The sequence below is a fragment of the Monodelphis domestica genome, chromosome 5 (genome assembly GCF_027887165.1).
Source record: "Monodelphis domestica isolate mMonDom1 chromosome 5, mMonDom1.pri, whole genome shotgun sequence".
NCBI classification, from domain to species: Eukaryota; Metazoa; Chordata; class Mammalia; order Didelphimorphia; family Didelphidae; genus Monodelphis; species Monodelphis domestica.
The window spans coordinates 208628512-208637968 of NC_077231.1; the positions used below are offsets into that span (position 1 = coordinate 208628512).

At 38.2% G+C, this 9457-nt stretch overlaps 1 protein-coding gene across 1 annotated transcript in view; it reads right to left on the reverse strand.

Annotated features, from left to right (window-relative positions):
* CNOT4 (CCR4-NOT transcription complex subunit 4) overlaps positions 1–7181 on the reverse strand; it is a 207758-nt gene extending 200577 nt beyond the window's left edge. Inside the window, 1 exon segment of the mRNA XM_001367499.3 lies at positions 7050–7181. The gene's annotated coding sequence lies outside the window, so the exon portion shown is untranslated.
* Positions 7182–9457: the final 2276 nt, after the last annotated feature.

Sequence of the window (9457 nt, forward strand, 5' to 3'; positions counted from 1 at the left end):
TAAATCTTCCCTATTTCCCAAGTTCCACTATCCCTAGGAAGTCTTTTTCAATTACCCAAGCCCACACTACTCTCTCCCTTTGAGTCTCTACTGAACTCTGTGTAAAAAAAAAAATGCACAGTACACAATAACTTGTATTTTCCTGTATTAAAAAAATATTCTCAGCTGGATCATAAACTCCTCCTAGAAGGTGTTGGTTTAGATAAAATTTCTCTAACTTTCTCCAACACCTCCTTCCCACCCCCACCCCCAGCATCTTAAAAAACAAAATAGATGCTATAGTATTGACTCCAGCTAATACTATTACTTCAATGGATATACAATCTCATCATTGCAGGTAATTCCCTCTAAAAATGTAAATGAGAAAAAAAAATCTATGCCCTTTTATTCTGTGCTAGTCTTGTCTATATCATCCAATAAATCCTCCACGGAATCCACCCAACTGACTGAGAGACTCTCACTACGCCCCTAACACTCCCTGTCCATCTGTTATTTATCCATAATGAAAATTCAATATTGTGTCACAATTCTCTGAAAAATTTACATTATTTAACTATCAAGGATGAAAATAAAAAACATTTTACAAATATATTTACTTTAAATGAATACCTTAGTCCTCGTGCATAAGTTTCCTGGAAATTTCATTTTTTTTCTTCTAAGTACATGGCATTGTAGTAACCCAAGACTACCCTGGCTAAAAATTAGCAAAGAGAATTAAGTTAAAAGATGGGGAAAATGCAGGTGGCAGGAAAAATGTCACCAAGAAAAGTAGTTATAAAGGATTAAAGATTTTGAAAAGATTTACAAGTTCAGACTGTATAACACGTTAATATTCTTTTCTTTTTTTTTTTAACTTGTTAAAAGTTTCTGGATATTTACCTCCCATCCCTCCTAAAACTAAAGAAAATATCACTTGACAAAAAAAAGTGTATGTATGTGTATGTGTGTGTGCATGTATATACATACACACGCACATATATAAAAACTGTCTTTTGCATGCTTCTATTCTTTCTCTGAGAGGGGACATTCACAGTTATCCTTCAAACAGTATTTCTGTTACATAGTATATAATGTTCTCTTGGTTTTATTCATTTCATTCTTAATAATTTCAAACAGGTCTTTTCAGGGTCTTTTTTTTTTAATTAATGAGCTTATTTCTTACCACTACAACCCTCTAATTTTTGAAGGAGGAAACTGAAGACTTAAGGGCTAAATGATTTTCCCAAGGCCACATAAAGTGTAAGTCACAGAGCAGAAATTTGAACCCAGGATCCCTGACTCTAAATTCTGAGTTCTTTCCACTGTGTCATAACACCTTGTCACTACAAATTCAATGAACTCTAATAGCTCTCTATCACTTTCAGGATCAATTACAACATCATCTGTCTAGTGTCCAAAATCCTTTATAACCTAGTATCCCAGCACCACCTTTCCAATCTTTTTAGACCTCACAGTCCCTATCACATCAGGTCCTCAGAGATCAGGTGACACTGGCCTCTTGGATGTTCTATGAATGAGACTCCATCTCTCAGTTCCAGGTATTTTCTCTGGCTGCCTACCATGTCTAGAATTGGCCCTCTTCAACTTTGCTACCTGGTATCCTTGGTTTCCTACAAGTCCCAGCTAAAAATCTCACCTTGTACAGGATGCCTTTCCCAATCCCTCTTAATTCTAGTGCTTTCCTTCTGTAGCCTGTATGTAGCCTGTTTGTACATATGTGTTTGCATGCTGTCTCCCTCATTAAATAAACTGTGAGCTTCCTAAGGGCAAGACCATCTTTAGTCTTTCTTTGATTCCCCAGCGCTTACCATAGTGTCCAAAACATAGCAAGTGGTTCGTACTTACTGGCGACTATTTCATCATTTTTACTTATTCTGAGCTTCATAATTATTGTAATCAAACATGCAAGAAATCGAAACTCGATTGGCAGAAAGTGAAGGAGAGGGCAGCTAAGCAGCTCAGTAGATGAAGCACTAGGCCTGGAGATGGGGGGAGTTCAAATTTGACCTCAGACACTTCTTAGCTGCATGACTCTGGGCAAGTCACTTAACCCCAAATGCCTAGCCCCTACCACTCTTCTACCTTGGAACGAATACTTCATACTGATTCTAAGATAGAAGGTAAGGGTTTAAAGGAAAAAAAGTTAAGGAGAAAGGAAAAAAGTGGAACTGATAACAAATCAGCCAGTGGCCTGGATTCTACATTATAAGGCCACTAAGTAAAAGTCATCAAATAGTACAAAGAATGAATGTTTAGAATTGTAAATACCAAAAATTGGCCTTCCTTTTTCCAAGAACTAAAAAAAAATGCTTAAGAAATTTCAGTTATTTGGCACAAAGGCAAAGTGTCTACTTGTTGTAGCTAAGGAAATAGTACTCCACCACTATAATAGTTCAGTAAAAATTTTACAAAACTTAATCAGTACTTTCTTCAATAAAATTATTTTCTACTCTACCAAAAGAAGCAGTCCAACACACTCCTATTTTCTGATTTGGGAAACATTTTTAGAATTTCATTACTTTTTTCTTTTTCTTAATAGAAATTAAAGAACGTTTTTTAATTTCAAAATTGTATGCAGGAATCAACACGAGACAAGCTTAATATTCTGTTTTCCTTTCTCCAGTCCACCTTTTTTCTAAGACTCAAGATCAACAAGCATTTATTAAGTGCCTATAAGCCAATGAGGATAGAGATAAAAAATGAATACATCCCTTGCCCTCGCTGCTATTATATATAAAGAAAAGATATACTTCCAAATTACTATTATCTCTGCAAAATGCCATGGCTTCACTCTTATCAATGAGATACAGAAAATAGAAAGCATTATCACCACTACTAGCCATCCAATGCACTTTAGATTTTAATTCTATAAGGTATTAATTTTTAATTTATTTTTAAAAAAAGAAAAATAGCCCAACCCAATGACCATAAAGTGACTTTCCAAAAGGCTGCCTACACAAAGAAAATAGTTCTAACCTGATGCTCTTAAGATATTACAGCTTCCTCCTAACTCAAAGTCAAGATTTTTAGCAAGTAAACTAATAAGACATTTCTTTAAGCTGCAAAAAGATTCACCAGTAATAAAAGATCCCCCATAGAAAAAGTTCCTGCAAGCAGTGCCACAGTGTCTAAATTTAATTTTCGTTTATGACTTCCAGTTTAAACCTCCTAAAAAAATCACTTTGAAAAAGGAATGTCTTATCAAGATCTGTTTCAATCTAATACAGATGCAAAAATTGACGACATCGTTTTGTAAGAAACCATCTAAAAGTGCACATTACAATGAAATTAAAGGCCTTAAACTTCTAACCAAGTTCTTTTCAGAAGCCCATGAAATTGCTTTATAAACCAATATGCTTAACAGTAAAATGCTTCCTGCCTTTACATTTTGTTTTGCATTTTTTTACATTAAAAGAAAAATGAAACATAAGATAAAAGGGCACCATCATAATCTTTTACATAAAGATGAAGAATCAAACACATTAATAAAATCAAAATGGGGCTTTGTTATAAATTTTTTCAGACATTACTGGACTCATAATTTCTTTAATTTTTAATTTTAGAATGTTAACTAAGCTTTTTCCAGTCCATGTTCTTCCTGTATGATTAAAAAAAAAAACACTTGAGTAGAAGAAGAAATCCTTTGGGAAATTATATAGTGCATTTTAGTTATGCTGTTTTAGGAACAGAAAAAATGTCCATGAGAACCCAATTCACTACTTCCACTGATGACCAGTCACTTAAGTTGGAACCTGTCACTTCTCAAAAGTTAACTGAATCTCATGCAAGGTCTGAAGTCAAGTTCTTGGCTTGTGAAAACTCACCTTAACTGAATGATCTTTTTAAAATGATGAAAATAAGTTTCAGTAGATTGAAACCAGTGTAACAAACTTAGCTACATAAAACTGCATTTGTAAAACAGCAAGTATTTATATAGCCCTTTATGTTTCCAAACTATTTTACTTACATTTTCTCATTTGAGCCTCACTAGCACCAGATTAAGAATGTAGAAGCCAAACTTAAGAAAGATTAAGTTACTTGCCCACAGTCATATAACTAGGGCCAAAAGGTTACAAATCCAGAGTTCAGGCCTCTTTCTCACTATCTGATGCTTCATCCATTATATTATGATGCTTCTCATTCTTTTAAAACTGTAACTTGGTGGGGGGTGCAAAGGTTAAAAAAACAATCACCACCAGTAAAGACTTGTAAGATTATTTTCATACCAAAATTTTCCCATTCAGGTAATTCTCTATTAAGCAATGACCTATTTCCTTTACACAAAAAATGTTTGCATGCTGCCACCAGCACAACCATTCTAATTTGGTCTACATCCTTATGAAACTGAAGGCTATGAGGGAGCTATTTCATTACTTATATATTCTACTAAGAAACTGTATTTGTGTCAACCTCCAGAGTAGAAGATTTAGTTGTAGGCAGTATGTAAACCTAAAATTTGTAACCAGTCTACTTTAAATTAATTATGTTTAACACATAACTTTCTTTTGAAATAATCTGTTCATCTCAAGGACAGAACTAGTAAGAATTTCTGCACTAACAGAACATGCCCCAACTGTTCAAAGAAAATCATGACAAATATGAAGCTGTGAATGCCTAAAAACAAGCTATATGGCAAAGTTTTAGAACTCTAATTTGCTACTCCCTACCAAAATATGAAATATTACCATCCCTAGCTAGCCAAAGAAAACTCACTTTAATTGCAGAATGCTAAAATGAAGAATTTGTATATTTATAAGCAAGTAAAACAACGTGGAACAAAAATAAGTTATCAGGACAGCTAGATGGCATTTCAGTCAAGCTTGACAGACATTTTAAAACCTGTACATATATAAGATTTGCTTATGAACTTGGAAGTTTTTTCATTATACTTTTGAAAAGAAGCCTGATATAAATAATATGCTTAACTTCTAATACTAATGATCAATTTTATTATCATGACCCTACCCCAAAACTAATCATTTCCTAGAAACTGCAGGATGTAATGGTTTCTCCATTAACTTTCATCAGTACTTTAATGATGGAAGGTGGAGACAAATTAGGAGCCTGAGGGGTTAAAAAGAAAAAAAGGTTAAGGAAAATAATTAGCTCATTTACTCTAACTTTTTTTACTTCAATTTTGCCACAACTCCCAGAGTTCAGGTTTAGATAATGTTGTGATGAATACAGGGTCATCAGAGTCTGTCTTTTAATATTAAATACACACTAAAATCACACAGAAATTTGGATGTGAATCAAACTGTGACTTTGAACTACTTTGAAAGTAACAGACATACTGATGGACATCATACTTTCCAACCCATTTCCTAAGAATACTGCTTAAATATAAAAGATCACATCACAAACTAATTTGCTTTTCTGTTAATTCTGTATGATTAGAGTAAATTCATATAAAAAACAAAGTCTTTCTATTATTTTTTACTTTCCATTTTTGCTTTTCCAAAACCCTTTTTAAAACTCAAACTCCCTTCAATCTATTTGTCTTTTTCACCAAGTCATTTTCACTAACAGTACCACTGCAGATAGTTTGTCATTCTTTTCAGGACAGGTTGAAAACAAACAAAATAAACAAATCTGTTAGATTTTTGAAGAAAAAGTATTCTGTTCAAATAACTGCCATTTTGGAGATTAAAAAATAAAAAGACCTGTTATTAATTCCCCAAAAATACAGCTATTAGTCAAATCTAATCTTAGCTACAGAAAAAATTTCCATTCAAATCCTAAGTGAACTAGATAAGTGACAAATCAAACCATATTTCCAGATATCCCAAGTCACCTGGTCAGCTGTCAAAGCAGGGGAACAGAGGCATGCATGGAAAAATCCAAAGTAGTAATCCAAAATTCATTTCTATTTAGCTTTGCAATGCTAGTGCCTGCTATAGTTACCTTCTTTTCTATCATTTGAGATAATATTATGAATAATTTACATATTCTGAGCTTATACCAAGTGGCTAAAGGAGAGGCAAATGAAAACTATACTAGACAGGAGGATACCTGTCTAAAATGAAAAGACTTGTCACAGACTGGTAAAAGCATGAAACGACTGCTTTACTAAATTTAAAATTTGAGCAATCTGCTTAAAATTTCCCAAAGTGGCATTTCTTGCTTACACTGTCATTCAAATCCCTACCTCTTTTACTCTCTTAACGTTCCAGTAAGGATGGCCAAATATGGGGTATCCTCCCTTCTGAAACTAAATATGTAAAGGCTTTGACTAAAGAAATAGGGGAAATAAGAACAGCCTGGTTAGGGAGAAAAAAGGTGGCGGAGGTAAATGGACCACAACTTTTAAGATAGTTATGGAACTACATTAAAATGAAATAGGTGCTTAAAGGGTTGGATGGGCCAGGATCGGGAGTCCAAGAAAGTCTGTAAATGGGCAGTAGCAGCAGTTCTCCGGGCAGGTGTAGCAGTGTTTTGGCGGAAAGTAGCAGCTCCAGCAGAATGGGCAAGGGGACCGTGTCCGGAATGATGGCAGTGGGGCAGATAGCAAGCAGTAATCCTGGCCGTGGAATTAACATGCAGCAAGCAAAAAAGAGTGAGTGTGGAAGTGATATTAATTACGGGGACGAGAGCGCGAGGACTTCAGGGAATGGCTACGACCAAAGGCATAGGGAGTTTGGGGAAAGATGCAGAATCAGTCCCTAGACTTCTGTCCCAAACAGAGGGCAGGGGAGAAAAGGGAGGGGGGTTAAGGGAGGAGCTACACTGGCTCCCCCGTGAAAGAGGCTTTCGAAGGAGGCTCCAGCTCGCCCCAGCCTCCTTCTTTTGCTGCTGCTACCGCTGCCGCCGCCGGCGCCGCCGCCTCACTCCCTTTTCCTGGTGGCGGCTGCTGAACCGAAGGGGGAGGAAGAGAAGGAAGAGGAGGAGGAAGACGAGGAGGAGGAGGAGGGTGAAGAAGAGGCAGGGGGTGGGGTATGTGTTGGGGGGGTGGGGGGGCGGTGCGGCCTGCACAGTCCCCGCGAAGCCTCCGCGCTCTCGTAGCCGGCCAGCCTCCGGCTCCCCCTAAGCCCAGCCCCGCAGACACTCACCCGCCTTCCGCACCTCGCTTTCTCCTCCTCCCGAGCCCACGGGCTGGCGCGTCTTCGCAAGCTACGGCTGAGCGGCTGCCGGGGGAGACCTCGTCGGGACTGGGCCGGATGGCTCCTCCAAGTCCGACCTTTATGGCTGAGAGGGGGACTCTCGGCTTTCCGTGGGTTCCACAGTCAGACGGGCCACCATCTTACATTAGGGTAAGACTGCTCCGGCCTCTTCTGCGCAGGCGCACACGGACCCAGCCGGGAGCGGGGGGAGGGGGGAACCGCGGGAGGAGAAGGAGGTGGCTCCTATTCGTCTCGCTGCACGCTGGGAGTTGTAGTGCTTCCGAAGCAACCGCCCAGTTGCAAGCCGGGAATTGAAGTTCTCTTCCCTCTCTTCTTTTCCTCCTTCTGAGAGCCGGTGAAGTGGTGGGCAGATCTCACGTGGCTTCCCAAACTGCTGACTGCCCTGGCCCTTCGCTACCCTCCCCGTTAGCGTGCCGCGCTCGGATGTCATTTGTTTGTGGTTTTTCGTTACTGCTGTGTTTTCCCACTATTTGCTGAAATGCAGCTATCTGGGTTGCTCGTGGAAGCAAGGAGCGAGTTACCAGGATAGGAAGACGAGGTGATCTTCCTCTGCTCCTTTACCCCCAGAAAATAGGAGGATTCCAGAGAAACCAAAATCAAATAAGAAATTGACATAAAAAACAGGACACTAGGGGTTGTCTACGACGCCGAGTCCCAGCTGAAATGGATTAGTACTGGAGCTGGGTTTATACACTCGGAGCGTGAGTGACTCTGTAGAAACAATCAACATATCTCTCTCCTAAAGACCTAAACCATAGCCAACGTTCCTCTTTTTTTAACGATCGAGAAAAATGCGAAGGGTTCTTGTTAGATTTTTTCTGGAGCTTACGAGAAAAAGTATCTGCACCTGCAGAACTTTATGAGTTGACGTGCTCCGGAGAGCTCACTTTGCAAGACTGGAGTCGTGAAACAACCAAGGGCCGGACCGAACTTCTCGTTCAACTATTGCGGCTCTGCTCTTTTGCTCATCTCCTTCTCCTTTCCTCCTCCCCTCCCCACCCCCAACCTGCCCAGGAAGCTTGGTAAGCAGCAAAAATGCCTAGCCTCGTAAAAGTCCTCATGACTCAAAAAACACCCAGTTCAAACGTCCCTACCGTTTATGACTCCCAGCACTCTAAAACGAAGGTTCAGCAGCCTCTTCTGCTTGCCCTTGTGATACTAGATCTGGGTCCAGTGGTAAAGAAATAGTTTCAAATTACAAACCAGCTTCCACCTAGGCAACTCTAGTCTGATTCTCTCAGGCTCCCCCTTCTGTAAATAAAAGTGACGCTACTTTGACAAGTTCGAGAAAGCTGAAACTATTTTTGGCGGTTTTGTGTGTGGTTTTTCCCCCATTCCCACCTAAAAATAGCCAAAGAATTATAGAATTTCAAAGATATTAAATAATCTAATCCCACACCTTCTCTTTACAGGTGGGTAAACTGTGTAATAATAATCTATTATTGTTATAAGAATCAAATGAAAAAAGTTCTCTGAAAAGTCGAAAAGAACTTCTGTAAGAAGATATACAATATGTAAGGTATAATTAATAGATGCACAATAAATACTTGTTGACTGATGCAATGTTTGGACAAGTCTTTGAAAGGGTTTTTTTAAGTATGTATGCTAAAGTTCTGTATTATTAGTGGTTAATATTAATTCTTAAGTACCACAAAATAAAGAGCATGTTGAAAGAACATCCTCCCTTAACTAAAATCAACCTATTTTTCTTTTTGCTTCAATCGAGTAGGAGAAATGAGCCAGTGACATCTCGATCCATACAATATCCATCAAATAAAAACCTCCTGTCCGTCCATCATCAATTTGACAGATATTTTTAAAATGCTGAGGCTATCCAGACGACAAAAAAAAAAAAAATCCCTGCTTTCAACTAGTCTTCCTTGATTTCTCTTACCAAAAGTGATTTCTCTTCTTGAAATTCTCATGGCACTTTACATATATTTTATGCATTTTCACATTTTATTATTTTTTTTTCCAAATCTGTGCTTTTGTTGGTGGAAGGAATGCCCTTGAGGACCACAACCAATTAGAGCAAATGTAAGTTAGCACCTGTTCTGTAACTTAGAGAGCCTTAGAAAGTTGCCTGGGGGCACTACGAAATTAAATACCTTGTTTCTTTCTACTAGGAGAGCATAACCAGGCAGAACTTGAATCCAGGTCTTCCTGACTTTTAAACTAACTCTCTTTTATTACATACTTATATAAATGTTTCCTTATCCTCAAGGAGATTAAACTATTTGGGAAAATGAGATATGATCAAGTACTAATAAGTACAACCTTTTACAGTACTACAAACACCATTGAGAACAAGCACTGTGCCTTATTTATCCTACTCA